The sequence below is a fragment of the Hyperolius riggenbachi genome, chromosome 7, assembly GCF_040937935.1.
Source record: "Hyperolius riggenbachi isolate aHypRig1 chromosome 7, aHypRig1.pri, whole genome shotgun sequence".
Lineage (NCBI taxonomy): Eukaryota > Metazoa > Chordata > Amphibia > Anura > Hyperoliidae > Hyperolius > Hyperolius riggenbachi.
Genome location: NC_090652.1, coordinates 270991169 through 271011734, shown reverse-complemented (window position 1 = coordinate 271011734; position 20566 = coordinate 270991169). Strand labels below are relative to the sequence as shown.

Genomic DNA, 20566 nt, shown 5'->3' with positions numbered 1-20566 from the left:
ATCGGGCTCAGCTATTTCCAGTGGAGAGCTGCTACTGCGCATGCTGACAAGCGCCAACAAGGAGATTTTCAGAGGGGTCTCATCGCTGGATCCCCTCTACTGAGGAAGAGAAAAGACTCTTTATGATCCAGGGTCTCCCCCTTCCTGAAGTACCCTCCCCCCCCCCCCCCCCTCTAGTGTCTGCAGTCATGACTCGGCACGTGACGTCACATGCCCCAGTGCCTCACGGTACAAGCACTCGCAGGGATGGCAGACACCAGGAGTTGCACCAGCGGAGAGGTGAAAATGTAAAACACAGAGTGCAGAGGGGCACTTCACCCAGGGGGCTGGACACCTGCTGTGGGTCTGTCAGGTGGCACGATATCGAACGCCGTTACCGCCACACATCCTTTTAATATCGATCAGATCCATCAGGCAGCCATGTTGCGGCACAGATTCTCTTCGGATTCGATAAAATTATCAAATCAGAAGGCTGACAGGCTGCAATATTGGCTGAAGTATGGGCACCCTTACTCTCTTCCTCACTGCACAAAAACGGTTTTATTGACTGCCGTCTGTCACTCCTGGAGACGTTTCCTCACTTCCTGCCTGAGTGAAAGTATTTCTCAGATGGGGACACAGAACAGCAATGAAACCCATACGTCACTGTCACCAACCTGTCCAGGTCTGGCAGCCGGTATAGACAAGTGTCCGTGTGCGGGTTTACATACCTAAACGTGGCCCACACATGGGTCAGAAACAGGTGTGCACACGGTCATTCACCACATAACGTACATTTATGCTTAACATCTTATGTCTAAGCTAGAACTTCCGAGCCAATGGAAGAAGCGTAAGGAGATGGAACCCAGCATAGAGTGCATAAGATTTAAAGAGGAGCTGTCAGCCATACTATCTCAGGAAAAACAAAAATATATAAGTAGATAAATACTTGCTCTACTTACATAACATATGAATCACTGTCCACGTTATGATTCCTGTGAATTTTATAAAGGAAAAGTAGCGAATCCTATTTTAGACAGTTTCCATATTTACCGTGGCTACTTTGAAGCCAGTCGCTATGTAATATCCGCCCTTAGTCTCCTTTGCCTGATTTGCCCACCCTTCACTATAGAAAGTGCACTGTTTCAGCCTGAGAAATTTTGGCCAGAGAGGAACAGACGGAGGGGAAAACAGGAGGGAAAGAGGCTTCAGCCAATCAGGCTGCATTAGTGAAGTCTGAGGGGAAGAAGAGAAGCAAAATAAGACAACCCAGCATGCCCTGCAACTTCTCTTGTGTACCAACTTTTCTGTGTACCAAATAAGAGTCATGTAAACTGGGGAATGATAGTTTATCAACAAGAAAAGTAATAGTGATTTTAACTTTTGGATTGCCCGATTAGCATCCTTATCACTCGTTTACCAGATAAAAATAATTGATTTTTGATTTTATGCCCGACAGTTACTCTTTAAGGAGGTGACTAGGCAGGTTAACCCCCGCTTACCTTACTCTTAGCTCCTGCACACTACAGGACGTCCTCGCTCATCCTTACCACCTAGTCCACTACTGACCCTGCGTCTGAGCTCCCTAAAAGTAACTGGCACAGCATGTTGAGGGCTTGTTTCCACTGTTGCGACGCGATTTCGGCCGCATTCCGACGCTTGTAAAAACGCATGCGGATGCGTTTCCACATGCGTTTTTACCCGCGATTTCGCCTGCGAAATTAACCATGACACTGCCAGGGCTAAATAAAATTGAAAAAGGTGCGAAATCGCACGCGAAATCGCGGGTAAAACGCATGTAACAAACGCATGCGTTTTTACTATTAAATACATTAGCGGCGATTCGCACGGATTCCCGACGCAGGCGAAATCGTTGGCTCTTTTGTGCGTTTTTTTCACGCTGAAAAAAACGCACCTCAACAACGCTACAGTGGAAACAGGCCCATCCACTTGTATTACATGTGCGGATCTGCATGCGTTGGACGCATGCAGATTAGCGATAGTGGAAACGAGCCCTCACAGGCCCTCTTGAAGCAATAAAGGTCCCTGATCTGCTTCCAGGTCTTCTTCCAAGACGAGCTACAGGGGAGGCCATTGATGGTTTGTGTATTGCCTATCTGGGCATTTATAGGCTGATTTTATCCGGTCTTCACACTATCCAATAAACTAAAAATACTGGTAGAGTTGGGCTTTATATCTAGCTAGCTGAATTCAAAGTTTTGTTTTGGTTATAATAACAGCACTCAACATTTTAAAATACATCTATAAACAAGAGATTATAAGTATCGTAGGTATAGTGATCATCACTAAAGTCACTAGAACGTCACTAAAGACACCGTTACGTCTGGAAATAAGCAGTTATTTGCTTGTTACTGAACAGGTCAATAGACTGTTTCACTTTGTTCAGAAGCTTATCAGCCACATGCTACTCCACCACACAGCTTCCTGACTGCCTGCAGTTGATAAGCAAATGTAGTAGAATTTTTTTATTGCATGACTCAGCTGACAGCAACATGTCAGGGCTGAGGCTATACCAGTCTTCGCTACCCTGCAGGCAAGCAATGTGCTCTGTTGGTATGCTAGGGTTGGCGGCGAACAATGAGGGGCTAACATGCTGACATCACACCCACGTGACATGTTTCGCCCCTATCACAGGGCTTCTTCAGACTGGGCTGTCCTAAAAAGACCTTCCCACCCTTTATACCAGGTCTGTTACAGCAGCCGACCCCGGGAAGGTCGGCAGCTTCTGCGCCCCGCTCACCAACACATAGCCAGGAACGTTCTCAGATCACAGTTTGGCACCATGACGATAGGCTGTCTCACTGAAGGACAGAGAGAGAATTGCAACGCTGGATACCAGGAAGCTGAGTAAGTGCAGGGCTGACGCTGATCTCACTGTGGTCAAAATTTTCCTGGTTTTAGGGTCTATAAATGTGTGGGAAAAAAAAATTGCACCAGGGGGCTGATGCTGGCGTTCTGGCGGCATGATTTTAGTGTCTGAAACCTTGTAAAAGTACCCTAAAATACGGAAATGGGCTGGGGGGGGGGGGGGGGTAGCTTAACCTCTGCCAAGGAGGTTAAATTGCCACTTGACTATGGCAATGTGAAAAATGCTGAAAGGTCTTCAAGAATGGCAAGATGTTGGTCATCTGCCCGAGCCTTTTTTTTACAAATAAGCCCCAAAGGCTTTCAGCAGACTACCTAATAAAACAGTGTGACTAATGCTTGCTCAGTTCACAACACAAGAGGCCTCCTATGAAAGCTTGTTCTTCCTTCCCTTTAACAAGCGCAGACATCAATGCGTCTCGTCATGCACAGCACCTGAGTTGTCATGAGGCTATTTCCTAGCGGCTGGCTATCTGTTGTCTCACTTCCCAATCTGCAGACACACCAACGAGAAAACAAGAGTTATAGCCGGGTTTAAATTAGAAGAAGATGTCGCCGGCTATTTATAGAGGGGGAGAAATGCTCAGCTTGCCTGTTACTGCAGTAGTAGAATGAAGGGTGACAGCACTGAAACTGGCAAGAGGCTCCAGGGTCAAGAGAAAGCCATAACACTGGCTATTAAAGGTGCCCAGACATCTGGCGATGCACGGGCAGATCTACCAAGACACGGGCCTGAGCCCACTAACAGTTGTGTCCACTTCTGTCCACTTTTCAGCATCTGTTACATTGATTTGTAACTCAAAAGCGGACACAACTGCGTCAGTGGGGTCAGGCTCTTAAAGAGAAACTCCGACCAAGAATTGAACTTTATCCCAATCAGTAGCTGACACCCCCTTTTACATCAGAAATCTATTCCTTTTCACAAACAGACCATCAGGGGGCGCTGTATGAGTGATATTGTGGTGAAACCCCTCCCACAAGAAACTCTTGAGTACGTACTCCTGGCAGTTTCCGGTCTGTGAACCTTGCTGCATTGTGGGAAATAGCTGTTTACAGCTGTTTCCAACTGCCAAAAAACCATGCAGCAGCTACTTCCACTAACATCACCTGCCAGCAGTAAAAATGCCACCATGTAATAAATGTCAGAATGTAAATCAGGGATTTAAAAGATTTTACAATGGGCAAACACTGACTAAATCATTTATACATAATTGTAAAAATGAAGCACTTTTTTATTACATTATTTTCACTGGAGTTCCGCCACTATTGCAAAAAAAAAAAAAGTAGGCAGTTAAAATCTGACAGAACTGATTTTGGGCCAGTCCATCTCCTCATGGGAGATTCTCAGGGTTTTGTTTTCAACAGCATTTCCTGAACCGCAGTTTTACTGCCAAAATAGCAAGATACCAGCCAGCTTCCCTACTCACTGTCACACTATTTTGTCAGTTAGACTTTGCAACTGCTGGTCAGGAAATGATGTTGAAAACAAAGAAAACCCTGAGAATTCCCCATAGACTGGCCCAAAATGTGTCGGTTCTGTTTTAACTGCCTACTTTTTTCGTGGTAGTGGTCCTTTAAGGTGCCTATTAACAGTACTAATATTTTATCAGATGCGATCTTTTGACGCAATTCTTATAATCAAATTTTACATAAAACTGTGCAGTGTATGGTGAAAATCAATGTAAAACGATTCTTTGGTCGACTGGAACAGAAACTACAATCTAACCGAGAGTTGGATTTTGTGATCGTATCTGCGGACAGAAAATGCCCCGATTGACCCGTTTATGGGAACAATCGATAATTACCTTCTAATTACTTACGATCATAAAAAAGCGCATCAAAAGATAGCATCTGATGAGAAAACTGTAGAGTTAATGGGCACTTTAAAAGAGAGAGATCTGTCTCTTGGTAGATCTGCCCATACATCGCTAGATGTCTTGTTCATTTTTGAATGACCGCCATTCATTCATGCCCTGATCCCCGGACAGGCAACGTAAGAGGTGTGTACGCACCTTGAAGATAGCGCGCCATTGAATGAACTTGTGATCAACTGTATGAAGCATGTCATCAGATTATATGTTACAGACAAACCCTTCATCCAGTTTTGGCCCATAACATGTAATGTGTTGCTAACACACTTCAGTTGATGGAGAGTTCAGCCAGTGGCGTGCCTCCTCCTTTAAAAGTAAGTTATGTGGTAACTGGCAGGAGTGGTGTACCTGCCTGAAGGGATTGGCACCAGCTGAAGGCTCCAAAACTGGATTGAATGATTAAGGGCAACGCTGATCCGCAATAACCTTGGGTGGGAGGGAGTATCAGTTAGGATTAGGAGCTACATATGAAGAGATAATGTAGGGGTTAGGGTGGGTAACACTTAATCAGGTTTAGGTGGCTAGCGTTGGGTGTTAGGAAAGAGCAAGGTGGGGTGAGGATAGGGCCAGGCATTAGGAATGCTTCTGTGAGGTGGGAAGAATATGGTTAGGAATGGATTAACATGACGTGAGTAAGATTTAGTGTTAAGGTACCCATACACTACATCTATTTCCCGTCGAAATACAGCAGATTAGATCACTGTGATCCAATCTGCTGTGAAATGGTTGACGCAGATTTTGACTGATCGACTGAATCAATAGATTTCAGAAGAAAATCAGTCGATCTGTCCGGGCGGAAAATATTGCTCGACTGCCGGCAGGTCGGGAGTGCATAGCTAGCGGCGTTCAATACTGCGACGAGCGACTCAGCAGTAATAGCACCTGTCCGCCGGTGTGAATCCCCAGGACATCTGCAGAGTGTTTATATGTTCTTCCCACGTCAGAGGGTTTCCTTCAGGAACCCCAGTTTCCTCCCGGGTCCCAAAAAAACATACAGATCAGTTAATTGGCTTCTCCCTAAATTAAATCGTATCCAACCCGCCTGCGCTGTAACTTTCCCTCCTTTTCCCCTGATCGCTGCTTCCTGCGTCGCATCTCCATGGCAACAGGGCATCACATGACATGAAGTCGAGACGCTGGCAGCCATCGTGTAATACGCCGGTATGTCCTGAAGTCATGTGACGCCCTGTTGCCATGGAGACGCGACACAGGTAGTGGCGATCAGGTGCGTTTTAAGCCTGAAAAGGGGGGGGGGTAAGAATTTTAGGAATGCGGCCCGTGGCCTGCAGCCACGGCCGCTCAAAGTCTGCCCAGCCCTGCCCTTGACTATGGACATAGCAAACCTGTAGAGGGTGGATGCTGGTGCAGGATTCCTAGGCAATAGTGCAGCCACAATCCTATGGAGGGATCCGCACACAGACTTGCTGGAACTTTATATAACTTTTATAATCCTATCACACACACGTAATACATCTGACCATGTAACCGACGATTGTTTCGGGGCCAATATGTTCCCCTTTGTCAGGGCATGAGACAAACGTGCACCAAAACTGTGCAACCTGTACAATATATAGGCTCAACAACGATACCCATAAACCACCTATAGTGTCAGACGCTTTTCTGACTCTTGAGGGTAGACATGACAGTTAAATGATGTGTGCCATTACCAAGAACTTTAAAAGGACCACTATCGCGGGAAAAGTAGGCAGTTAAAATCTGACAGAACCGACAGGTTTTGGGCCAGTCCATCTCCTCATGGGGGACTCCTCAGGATTTTTTTCCTGAACAGCAGTTTAACTGCCAGATATCAGCCAGCCTCCCTACTCACTTGAAAACCCTGAGAATACCCCATGAGGAGATGGACTGGCCCAAAACCTGTCAGTTCGGTCAGATTTTAACTGCCAACTTTTTTGACGATAGTGGTCCTTTAACTGCCTACTTGTTTCGCAATAGTAGTCCTTTAAAGTGACAGCACTAACAGTTTTCCGATTGTTTACTTTTTCCTGCCTGTTACAGGCGGAGCTTGCTGCTAAAGTGGTTTATGGGTTTCATTGATGAGGTTATATATTTTACAGTTTGGTGTACCTTTGTCTGCCCCATGCCTTGACAAAGGGGACATATTGGCCCTGAAACCATCATCTGTTACACGGTCAATTTTATTACGCGTGTGTAATGGGACAAAAAAAAAAATTATATGAAGTTCCATCAAGTTTGTGTGCGGATCCCTCCTTTGGATTGTACAATGGACATGTGATTATTGTAGGGATTAGATTGTGAGCTCCTCTAATGCTGGGAATACACGTTTCGTTTTTGCCTTCGTTTAAACCTTCGATTCGATTGTGCCTTTTGTCCTTTTCGATCCCGAAATAATCGACCGTACGGTTAATATCACCACCCACGGTTTCGGGTTTTTTTTCGATTCTGATGGTTTCGTTTTTCCAATGATTGAAGGCTGCAAAGAAACGAAACGTAGTACAGGGACGGACGGCATAAACGAATATATAATCGATCTGAACAGCCATCAAGCCTACCAATGGCTCGATTAGATGGATAAAGAGAGATAATATCAAACATGTTCGATCACTAGTCGTTCGTTTTTGGGGTCTATTAATCAAAACTATAATGAGATTATGACTATTTTCACATACGTTTTCAACACTCGATTCGTTTACCGAACGAATTGAAGGCTAAAACGAAGGCAAAAACGAAACGTGTATTCCCAGCATAAGGGCTGTCTCCCACTGTGGGCGATTTCACGGTGATTGCCTCTCGGCAGATCGATGGGGCAGTGTCTCCTTATGGCAGCATTCACACTGTAACGTCTGCAATCCCAGTGAAAAAAATCGTGGCGCAGTTGCGATTCTGCATCAATTTTTGGTGTGAACATTTCGCGACAAAAGTATTACAGCTCTACAGAAAATGCTATATAGGTAGGCCCCAGTTAAAGAACGAGATAGGGACTGTAGATTTGTTCTTAACTTGAATCTGTTCTTAAGTCGGGACATTTGAAACCGCTTCTTCAAACTTCCCCCACAGAAATGACATAATTGCAACGGGATTAAGCCATTCATATTGGCGTGTCGTTCGTAAGTCGGGCGTCTGTAAACCAGGGACTACCTGTATATCGTATTTTTCGGACTATGGGATGCTCATGACCATAAGATGCACCTAGGTTTAGAGGAAAAGAAACCAGGGGAGAAAAATTATACTTAACCTGGTGCATCCATGGTGAAGGGGTATCTTGTGAATTATGCCCCCTTTGTATCTTGTGTCTCCCCGTGTCGTTTTCCATATCCCAGCCACTATTTGGTTACCCTGATGGTGACCTGCTGGTATGCTACAACAGGCCTACAAATGGCTAATGCCTCTATAATGCAGCAGAGTCTCACTTTCAATCACTGGTTTAGTAGAAGTGCACCAACTTTATATTCAGCTCTCAGTCAGAATGTACGATCTGTAGGCCCAGCCTCAACTCCCCTAAAATCTGGACGCAGTTCAATGGAAAGAACTATTAGTCAGCTTAAAACATGTTTTTCTGCTGCAATTTTCTTGAAGCCGAATCAGAAACGAGTCACGCTTTGGCACAATAAACCAATGCGCAGCTGCTCATTTACATAAATCGGGCCAAGAAAATACTGACAGGAGGGCTGCGGCAGCGCGATGTGATGCACCAGGAGCGCGGCCAAGCGAGGGAAGCACAAACTAGCGGCATTACAGCTCCCAACTTTATCAAGCCCAGCAGAGGAATCCTATTAAAGCAAACTTAACACCACATTTGGCATCAGAAGAAAGGCATGACGGAAAGAAAATGCATATTTGGGTTGCTGTTAGTGGAGAAGGCATGTCAACACAATGAATACATTCAGAGATATATAGACACATAAAACAGAACGGGGGTGAAAATAATGGGAGTTCAGCTCCTAAGCATCAAATTAAAGTGCCAATGAGGGGTCCAGATATGTAGGCTTTTAAAGAGAAAACTCCCAATAATTTGCATAGCAAATCGTACCCCAATCCTCTCCGAGATGCCTTTGTACTGCTTATTTGTTACTTTAATACATTCTAGATGTACTGTTTAAAGGGAACCATAAAGCTAATGGGAGTCTTTTTTTTTTTTTTTTTTTTTTTTAAAGAAAAGATACTTACCTAATGACCCTTCCCTCTCCTCTCCTGGTGCCCTCGGTGCCACGCTGGCTCCTCCATTTGAATCTCCGGCCACAGGGCGCTTTGGAAGTCTGCGGGAACAGAACCCTCCTAAAAACAGGCGGTTCCATACTGCGCATGAGAGGGCACCCACACTGTATGGAGCAGCCCAAAGACACACACTCGGGCTCCCAAAAACTTCCAAAGCTTCCCTTCGGCAGTGGAGAGAGCAGTATTTGACAAATTTGGACACAACTTCTCTCAGTCGTTTGTCAAGTCAATCCAACAGTTCGATTGACTTGAGCTGCGTCTTATCAGTCGTTGGACGCCTCTCATCAGTGATTGTCATTTGCACAGCTTTTACTTGACAAAATCGTCCAACTTCTTCAAGCTATTTGATAATCGTGCATTTAAAAGAGACTTTTGTTGAGAGTGTATGAGCCTTCACACTCCTCTGCCAGTAACAAAACCTACTCCACCATCCGACCTGCTCCATTGACTCGCATATACGCTGAGGGGGTAACTTTTTAGCACATTTTTTGTGCTGAAAAATTAGGCTTATAGGCGAGCATATAAGGTAACTGTTTTCTTTGGGTTTACATTAAAGCAGACCTTCAGGAATTGTAAAGAAGGTTTTCAGCTTTACTAATCCAAACATACCCAAGCAGTGTGCAGGCTGAGAACAATGCTCTCCTACATCGGCTGTCAGTTACAGATCCAGAGTGCTGGATCTCAGGGTAATGACCTCAGGGGACATCTATACACACACTAGATTCTAAGCCGAGGTGACTCTGAAAAATTCCCCTCAGGAGAGTTCCATCTGGCACACGTTCGAGACCTATGGTTTTAAAGGACACCTTAATAGAGAGGGATATGGAGGCTGCCATATTAATTTTTTTTAAAACAATCCCAGTTGCCTGGCAATCCTTTTCCTTTAAAACGTTTAATGTGCTTACACACCTTTGACGGATGTCACCTGTCAAGAATCAGGACTCTATCCCCTTGGGCGACAACGCTGGGCCAGGCTGCACACCTGTGCGGCAGCGGTGTAGCAGATGATGCGCTGTGTTGCTATGCTGGATGGGCGGGGTAACAAGCAGCAGGCGGGGGAGTGGCGCAAACAATGGGATTGGCATTGCTGGGGGGCGAGTAGATCAGAGCGGATCGCTTGTGGGTCACTGACTGTAGTTCATATGCCTGGTCAGGCGTGTGTAAAGGCCTTAAGCCACAGACCCTGACCAGGCATGCAGAGAAGAGGTTTCTGACAAAAATCTGACAAGATTAGCTGCATGTTTGTATTTTTATTATAATTATTATTTGGTATTTATATAGTGCTGACATCTTCCACAATGCTTTACAGAGTCTATATAGTCTTGTCACTAACTGTCCCTAATGGTGGGCATACACTTAATTTTTTTCCGCTAGCTTCTCATCGATTTTGCTGCTCAATTCTCTTATCTTCCGCTCATTTTTTTAATCTTTTTCCATTCACTTCTATCAGGAATCAAGCGGCAAAACGATCGAAAGGGAGATCGGACATGTCGGAAATTATCTATCTAACCACCTCAAAAACGAACCGTGTATTCCCAGCATTAGAGGAGTTCATAATCTAATTCCTACCATAGTCATTGTCAATTATAGTCTAGGGACAATTTAGAGGGAAGCCAACTTATCTTTGTTTTTTGGGATGTGGGAGGAAACTGGAGAGCCTGGAGGAAACCCATGCAGGAAACCCACGCAGACACAGGGAGGACATACCAACTCCATGCAGATATTGGCCTGGCTGTGATTCAAACTGGGGACCCAGCACTGCAAGGCGAGAGCGCTAACCACTACACCATCGTGCTTCCCCTGGTGGTTTATAGGCTCAATATAAACTTTTCAGACACCCCAGGACAGCTGAGCTTGACTAGGAACTCGTTTGGCCACTGGATTCAACAATTCACGTCGGAAAGAGAATCTCAGATGGGCAGCAAACATTATTCTGAGCTGGGAGGATTTAAAATTAGACGTGCCGGATTCCTTCAGGGTGTTGACCATGTGTTTGTTTGTTTGTGCGCGTTGCTCCCGCCACGCTGCTAGAATCATTTTAAGGGAGCCGTTCCACTGTGTGGAAACAAATGCAGCGGTTCACCTATTGCCAAAAGGGGAGGGGCGTAGACATGGGGGTTTCATTTGTTCTAAGAAACTATACAAGTTTCACAATTTTAGTTTTAGGTTTTGTTTTTCCGCTACAAGCACATGGCATCTTGGAAACCATTACTTTTTTGGGTTCTGGTTTCAGGTTTGACTGGTTATTTAGGACAAAAAGGTTCTCCATCACTGATGCAGCCAACAATTCTTAAATGTTAGAAGAGTCAAGTCCTCTGGGTTAGGCTAGAGGTGACTATACACACACAATTATTGTTGCCATCTCGGATCAGAACTCGATCCCTGGGTGACAGTTTAGGGCAGAGTTCAGTATAGATGGGTCATTACCAATGCTTTCTGTTGCTACGGAGAGGGGTGGAGCAAGGATGGCGCAGCACACAGCAACGCAACATAAAGTGGGAGAAGTAAATGAGTAGAGTGCTGCAGCCGCTTAAGAGCACACTCAGTAAGGTCACTATTAAGTGATAGCTTAATCACTTAAGGACCACGGGCTTAAACCCCCCTATGACCAGGCCATCTTTTTTATTTTTTTTACAAAATAGGCCACTGCAGCTTTAAGGCCTCGCTGCAGGGCCGCCCAACTCAGCACACAAGTGATTCGCCCCCTTTTCAATCACTGTGCCTGGTGAAGATAAACATCTAGCGTCAGGCGCCTGATGCTACACTTTTATCTTCACCTGGCACAGGGATTAGCCTGATGAAGTTAGTTGGATCTTACGAAACGTGTTGCCTTGTGCTCAATAAATTATCTTTCTTACTGTACCGTAAGTGTATTCTTGTACGAGGTAAGCTACCTCAAGCTGTTTTTATATTTAAGCTTTTTTATACTCCTGGGCGTCTCTCCATGTGTTGTCACAATCACGCCCCTCCCTGAGGGGAGTCCTTCCTGGGCCCCTTGGTTCCAGGTTCTTTTATGCAGAGTGCGACCTGTACCTGGTTGGAGGTGGTTATCCTCCTCAGGCGCAGTTGATGGTTGCTAATCTTGCAACCCATTTTTGTGAATACTGATCTGTTTTTCTCATATACCTCCATAACCTCTGAACATACTGCACCACCCGGGCTCCCGGTGTCGGTTTTTTCCTAGTGTTTTCCCTACCTATCATTGCTTGGAAAAAACAGGAGGTCTTCCTCAAGAGGAACTGAAGTAAGTGTATGATCAAGTGTATGATCAGGACTACTTCATGATTAAATACATTTTTATTGAAAACAGACCTGGATACTGAAAAGCAGCCAGTACTACCAACAAAAGCTTGAACCTCCTTGTCATTAGTTTTGAGTCCCTTTAGCATATAGCACTTAGGCATAAAGCTCTCACTGTCCCCTGCAGCTGTCGCGCCTCACACTTGGCACAGACCGCTGCCAACCTGTGACATATCTAATGAACGCCACATTGTTCCATAGGCTACCGAGCGCAAGCACCACGCGGCATGTTTATCAGAATTTCCTGAGCGAGACGAGCAGCCGAGCCGTCTCTTCCCTTATCTCCAGCGAGGCTCTGACTTCCACAAACAATGGGCCTTAATCTGAACAAAAATAAATCACCCAAATTAAATACAGTCAGCAGGAAAGAAGAGGATATCTCCCGATGCAGAAAAACATCAGCTCACAAAAAAGTCAAACCATTATTAAAGTGGACCTGAACTCTTGCACAGGACAGAAGGAAAACAGAGAGAAATCCACCCTATATGTATTTAGAGAGAGTTTAGTGCATCTAATTCCCCTCATCTGTGTCTATTCACAAGTTGGGCAGTACGGTGGCATAGTGGTTAGTGCATGAAGCAATGGGTCCCTGGTTTGAATACAAGCCAGGGCACTATCCGCACAGAGTTTATGTTTTCCCCGTGTCTGCGTGGGTTACCTCCGGGCACTCCAGTTTCCTCCCACATCCCAAAACATACAGATACTTTAATTGGCTTCCCCCTAAATTGGTAAATTGGGGCTATACTACTATACATACACTACACTATACATACATAGACACATGACTATGGTAGGAATTAGATTGTGAGCCCCTCTGAGGGACCGTTTAAGCGGATCTCCAGCCCATTACTCACAATGCAGCAGCCTTCCTGTAAAAATAAGTTAGTTATCTGCGATGCTTCGACCATAGAAGCCGTCCCCGAATCACCCGACTTACGGCATGTGGCCCCGCCTCCCTTGACGAAAAACGTTTACTGCAGTTAACATCTTAGTGTTTTTGTTCGGGGAGGCGGAGCCACACGCCTGAAGTCAGGCGATTCTGGGTCTTCAAGACGGCTTTGATGGATGAAGCAGCGCTGGTAATTTTCCATCACAGGAAGGCTTCTGAATTATAAGCAACAGGTTGGAGATCCGCTTTAAAGAATATGTCCAATAAAAAAACAAAGAAAACAAGATCTACTTACCTGGGGCTTCCCATGTGTCCCTTGCCGCAGCTTCGGTGTCCCCGGATCCCCCTCCATTGCAGATGCCGACCTCGCCAGGTCTGCATCTACTACGCTTGTGCAAGCGCGCAGCTGTGCCGTTAGCGATCGTGCTTTTGTGGCCGGGAGCATTCTGTGCAATCACAAGTGGCACAGCTGCGCAGTAGATGCAGACCTGGCGAGGTCGGCATCTGCAACGGAGGGGGATCGGGCACAACGGAGCTGCGGCGAGGGACAGATAAGCTGCCAGGGACTAAAGGAAGCTCCAGGTAAGTAGAATTTGTTTTTCCTTGGAAGTATCCTTCAATGACAAGACCGTATCCTCTGTACAGCGCTGCGGAAGAAATCAATGCTATATACCGGTAAGTGTTAAATAAGGAGTGAATTTCTGCTGCCAATTTTCCTGCCTACATTAAGTCCCTGACAAAGTGGTGGTGCGCTGCGATACGCGTGGGTCAAAGGGCACGTGGGAAACACCAGGGGACGTCCGCCTTCATGACGGTAACATACGATAAACTCCGCTATATCCTGCACCTTATTACTTTATGTGAATAGACTCCTGACACTGCTGCGCTTTATACTTCCTATTCTTGTTCCTTTGCTCATTTATTTAGACAAGTGTTGTTCTCCCCGCTTGATATAACCAATTAACTGCTACTTACTACTTATTAGATTGTTATAAAATGATTCATTAATGTTCTGACACATGAATATAACACTGGTATACGATATAAATCATTAATATATTACATTGGAGTGAATTAATTACTGTCCCACCCTATGTTATTATGCATTACAGCAGTGGCGGTGCCTCACTTGTGATTTATTATGCTTTTAATTATTTTGTGCTAGTCTGTTTAGACTTGTACATACACACTTTTTTCAATAAATATACACATTGTGCAGTTTAGGGTCCTTTCACACTGGGGTAGTGCGGTGTATTATCACACTGACGCACTGCATCCGCAGCCTAATGAAAGTCTATGGGGAAGTTCATACTTCCCAAGTTGTGGTACGCTGCGCCGGAGGTGCCCAACTTACCGCTAGCGCAGGCCTACATCTGCATCCGCCTGGAAGTCATATTAGTCTATGGCAATGCAGGGTTCAGGCATCGTAGACGTTGGCATTGCAACATTGCAGCACGTATGCGCGGAAGTGTATTTTTACAATATGCTTCCGTGCACTTCCACATACATGAAGTGCGTGTCACTTACTGCTTGGCCAAATGTGAACAAATCTTAAAGGACACCTGAACTGGGTTAAAGAGGCAGCCATATTTATTTTCTTTTAAATAATACCAGTTGCCCAGCAGTCCTACTGATCTCTTTTGGCTGTATCTGGACCACACACCTGAACCAAGCATGTGGCTAAACCAAACTATAGTCAGAGCACCTGATCTGCATCCTTTTTCGGGATCTATGGCTGAAAGTACTAGAGGCAGCGGATCAGCAGGGGCAGTCAGGCAACTGGTTTTGTTTAAAAGGAAATAAATATGGCAGCCTCCATATGCCTGTCAGTTCAGGTGTCCTTTAAGTCACACCCAGCATCAGCCCTACGCACACAGCTTCCTGTGCTTCAGGCCACAACAACATTTAAAAAGCAACTGAGCATCTGGAATAAAAGGTTTTTAAAATGAACCTCCCCATAAGGGAGATCCATAATGGAGTGTGCAGCTAGGAGGCGAGGGAAGGGGAGGGGGTTGCAGAGGTTAATGTGAGCTTCATTACTTACCTAACATAGGAGGTGCTGCTCCTCTGACCCGTGGTCCATATTAGGAGTAGCCATGTTTCTCCATGGAGAGATCACAGCTGGCAAATTTTCAACATCCCAGCAGGGTTGTGTGTGCTCCTGCCACAATGCATGCTGGGAGATGTAGTCCATGGATGAGAGTACAGAGATGTTCTTGCATCAACAGACTACATCTCCCAACATGCAAACCTCCCTTATGGGAAGGATCATTTTGAAAAAGTTGAAATCCAGGTGCTCAGTTGCCTTTGTTATTCTGAGCTGCAGAAGCCAGGGCTGACACCAGCGGATAACATCTGAACACTCTACTTCCTAGTCTATGGTATGGTGCCTGAGGCTGGGGCCTTATCTGCAGATGGTTGTTCCTTGGCTGGGGATGAGCAGTCTCTGCATCCTCCAGGCCTGTTCCCAGCTGCAGCCTGGAACACTGAATGTCTGTCTGTATTTGGCTGAAATCATTTTATATCCATTACATAATGTGTGCTGTGGAGAGCAGTCATAAAACTCACATGTCCACTGGCAGGGATGCATGGACCTGGATTTATGGATAAAGGGCCTGCTGCCACTATAAACCGCTTTCCATCCTTTTTCCAGTTAGCGAGCTGCACAGGGATATGCTCCACGTCTGTGCAGTGAATTGACGTCCCAAACGCACCCGCAGTGCGAATCTGTACAGCATGCTGCAGATTTCTCCAGAATGTAGCAGAAACCTACGCCATGCTTGACACGACTCAGTGATTCAGGCTGCAGCTATGCAGCAGAACGGAAGCCGCAGCGGATTTGGAAACTGACGTGGCCCCCAGTGGAAAAAGGCCCTAAAGCCTATTCTGTGTCTGTGTATAGGCACTGACTGGGACTTCCTGTCTGTATATATTCAGGACTGGACAGGAGCCAGGTAACTAATCACAGTGACCGCCTTACTTCCTATTGGGTCTCCTGAATATGGTGTGTGTATATAATGCAGACAGACGAGGTATGTATATTCTGCATCTGTATTTGAATTTAGCTTCTTGCAGACATTCTGGGCACGTGTGGACAGATTACAAGCAGCAAAAAAAGTACTGTAAAAACAATGTTAAAGCGGACCTGTACTCAGAACTTTCTGCTTTAAAAGATAAGCAACAGCATAACCTTTAAGGAAAACATTTGTTACAGCTGATACATGTGTTACAGCTGATACGAATCCTGCAATATATTTGCAGTATGTCTACTTCCTGCTTTCATGGAAAAAAAGACAGGGTTAACATCCTGTGTTTACAAATGAGCTGCTCTGCTGAGGCAGAAAGCTGACAGATGAGAGATCAAATTATAGTTGTGACAGGTGAGGGGGAATTAGACAGGCTAAACAATACACACCGCCTTCCGTTGGCCATCTACACCCCCCCCCCCCCCCCCCACACACACACACACACACACACACACTATGCAAGACTGGAAGGCCAGGGTTACTAGGATGTTAACATATATACGTCTTGTTTATAAAGGTAGGGCTTGCCCACTTAAATTCTCTCAAGTGTGGGAGAGATGGCTAGACAGCCCATATATATGATCTGAACCTGGTTTATACAACAACACCATATATTGTATGATGTTCTTTATTGATCTCTTGTACGTTATTTTGATGTCCCCTCGCCAGTATTTATATATATGCATTTGATAATATCTTATACTGCTTCCTTATACATGCTTTGTAAATTTCCCTTTTGTACGATACACACTCGTACTGTAATTTGAATTTTATACTTAATAAACACAGTTTAACAAAAAAAAAAAAAAACCTCAATACACACAGGGTGCATTTATCTAGGTTTTCCTTCGGTCCTGTGCAAGAGTTTAGGTCCACTTTAAAGGACACTTTTTAAAAAACTGTCACTTTTCGTTTTATGAATTTTAAACTGCAGACCAAGGTAAACAGTAATTGTGGCGTGTGCAAAGTTTAGACAGCCTTCAATTTGAGCATTTATACTTTGTGCACTTTCCCTGACCCCCGGTTATCTCATTAGACCTTAATAGCCATTAGGGGCCCGGCACCTGTTGACAAGTGCAGAGCTTTAATAAATGATGTGACTCCAAACTTCAGCTTATCACTCAGCAACTAGGAGCTCCTCAAAGCAATTGAGGAACCTCAAATAAAGCTGACGGATGCCTACAAAAGCAGGAGGAGGCTTAAAGGATACCACAACTGACATGTGGCATAATGAGATAGACATGGGTATGTACAGTGCCTAGCACACAAATAACTATGCTGTGTTCCTTTTTTTCTTTCTCTGCCTGAAAGAGGTAAATATCAGGTATGTAAGTGGCTGACTCAGTCAGGAAGTGACTACAGTGTGACCTTCACTGATAAGAAATTCCAACTATAAAACACTTTCCTAGAAGAAAATGGCTTCTGAGAGCAAGAAAGAGATAAAAAAGGGGGAAATTCTTATCAGTGAGGGTCACACTGTAGTCACTTCCTGTCTGAGTCAGGACTGAGTCAGCCACTTACATACCTGATATTTACCTCTTTCAGGCAGATAAAGAAAAAAAGGAACACAGCATAGTTATTTGTGTGCTAGGCAGTGTACATACCCATGTCTATCTCATTATGCCACATGTCAGTTGTGGTATCCTTTAAAGGGGAAAAAAAAAAAAAAAAGTGGAAAACTCTCAAAGCACCCGAACCAGCTATGGCAGGGCTGGGCAATCTTTACGCGGCCCGGGCCACATGCTGCGGAATGACCATGTGTGTTTATAAGAAAAGGTGTTTGAGAGAGAATGCATGATGCCTTAAGTGTCCCCCGCCCAGTGCAGAGTATGGGGTAGCGGAAGCATCCCTGGTCTCACCTGTTCCGGATCCCTCTACCAATAAACTACCTCATCTCATCCTCCCTGTTCCCTCTAGTGTCAGCCTCTCCTGATCGCTTCATTACACGTGACATGCAGGAGAAACTGGCACTAGGGGAGCGGTTATGCTGGTTACACACGGTGCGTTCCCACACTCGATTTCCCACTCAATTCCCGGCCGCTCGATTATTTCCGACATGTCCGATTCGCGTTTCGATAATTCGTTAGGTCGATTTGGCATACTTTACATGAGAATAATCGAAACAATCATCGAAACGCGATCAGAAAAGCTTGGAAATCGAGCAGCCGGGAATCGAGCGGGGCATCGAGTGCGGGAATGCACCGTGTGTGTACCCCAGCATTAGAGATAAGAGGCCATTTATTAGTGGAGGTGCTGCCGGAGTAGGTGTGACATGCGCTGCTGCGTCCGTACAGGGCTGGGTAAGCACAGGACAGGGAGTCCCCGATCGATCGCAACGGGGCATTTGTATTGGGGATTCACAGTATGTGTTTGGGATGTGTGAGGAGCCAACAGTGCCTGAACGCAACCCCACACATCACTGGGAGGACATACAAACTCCATGCAGATAGTGTTCAGCTTATCATTCAGAACAGGGACTCCGCTGCTGGTGAGGAAAAAGTGCTAGCCCCTGTGTTTAGAATATGAACGAAAATGTGTTTTTCTCACACAACAGAGTAATAAAGCAGCTCAGGGTGACCCAACCCCATAGAGCCATCTCAATCCCTGCCATGCACTGAAGAGGACCGAAATTCCAAAACAGGCTGTCTGCATGTGGGGTTGATGTGGCTCTGTAAAATTTAAAGCTACAGGCTTGATAGACACCAGCAGTTCTGGATGCAAGCCTAGCTTCAGTGGCATAAAGCGATAATTTGCATATTCAGTAGCAGTGCATTGTGGGTAACCACTTTAAGCTGAATTATAGAAAATTCCTTCTGTTTTAAGAAGGCAAACCACACTTTATCACACAAAATACTGTATGGTAAAACAAAACAAACAAAAACCATTTCTCATTATGGTTGCTATATTTTTCACATTCACTGCCAAAATGCAGAACCTTTGACTGTTTCTCCATCCGACCAATAGGACGACGGTCCTCTGATTGAGAGGGGTGGGGGTGTCTGGCGCCATCAAACAGACATAGATACACGTTACTGCTGCGACAGACAGCTGTCTCTGTTGTCATTTAAGTAAGCTTTTTTATCATAGAGCGCAGATCACGAGAATCAATAGGAGGAAAGCCGTGTCTCAGACACTTCCAGATAAAAACAGGCTTTTTCCGATAGCCCGACTACTGCAGTAGCGAGGAACGACGGCGCAGAATTCACCTGAACAAACACTGCCGCTGCCTAATCACTGAGGGCTATTTCTGTCTAGACAACCCCATTCTCCCCAGTCATCTTCAACATGAATTAAAAAAAGATTTCAAATTGGGCATGCATGCATACAGTCATGCATTAGGAAACGTTTTTAGCTCAAACAGCAGAAAACAAAGAGCAAGAGGTGTAAAAAGAAGAAAAGAAAAAAAGCTGCTGTTCAAGTACAGCAAGTTGAAATGTAAACCAGTGTTTACCTGTTCTGATGCCAGCCAGTGATTTTCTGTAAAGCCTTGTACACAGGCTAGATGGTGCAAGGCCGAGCATGAAAAAAACATGGTGCCCCAAAAACACAAGTGAACCCCTTTTCTAAAAAAAAAAAAAAAAAAAAAAAAAAAAAAAAAGGGGGGGGGGGGATACTTTTTTCCTTTTACTTGGTCTGGGTGCTGTTGCCTAACACCAGGAACTGTGCAGAGTCAGCAGGATTGAGGAAAGTTTTGGGGGTCCATCTAACTACAGTAACTAACTCAGCATGCAAACAGAAAGCTTCCTACCTTGGATAAAATAAGGACACTAACACCCCCCACTATAAAAAAAGAATTTACACAGTGATGTAAGGCTGTGTTTAGGCCCCCGCTCACATTGCAAACGTTGACTTCCGTGTTTCGGCAACGCGTGCGGAATGCAGAAACGTGCGACATCAGGAGTGCATAGACTGCACTGTCTGATGTTCACACCGCATGCGTTCGACCATTGCGCTCCACGAACGCATGCTGCCCGCATTTTTTTTATCGAAACGCGCGGCTGACCCATTCACTACAGTGAATGGGTATCAGCCATGCAACACATGCAAATGCAGATGGCGTGCGTTTGTACGCGTTGCGATCGCGCGGCCATCTGCGTTTGGTAATATGAACGGGGCCTAAAAGATGTTTGCTGTGGGAGGGACAGTAAGGTGTGGCAGTTGAGATGGAATATTAGGACATCACTGGCCAGCCTGTATATACACCTGGCCGCTACCATACATAGCTGATGATGCATTCTGTAGCTATGCAGGGGGTCGACGGAGCAAACAGAAAAACTTCCTATTTCACTTCAGGTCTACCTTAATATGATCATCATAGGACTGCATGGATCTCAAAACTCTATGCTAACACACCTTTGATGAATGTCGCCCGTTGGGGATCGGGAGCCAGTCCCCTTTGCGATACTGCTGGGTCAGGCTGC

At 45.3% G+C, this 20566-nt stretch overlaps 1 protein-coding gene across 3 annotated transcripts in view; it reads right to left on the bottom strand.

The window, feature by feature from the left end:
* ACVR1 (activin A receptor type 1) overlaps positions 1–20566 on the bottom strand; it is a 140861-nt gene that overhangs the window by 82480 nt on the left and 37815 nt on the right. The window contains exon 1 of one of the 3 annotated variants that reach the window (XM_068245749.1): positions 15164–15184. The exons of the other annotated variants lie outside the window; for them this stretch is intronic. The gene's annotated coding sequence lies outside the window, so the exon portion shown is untranslated. Of the gene's footprint in view, positions 1–15163; positions 15185–20566 lie in introns of those variants that run through there. 3 annotated transcript variants of the gene reach the window in all.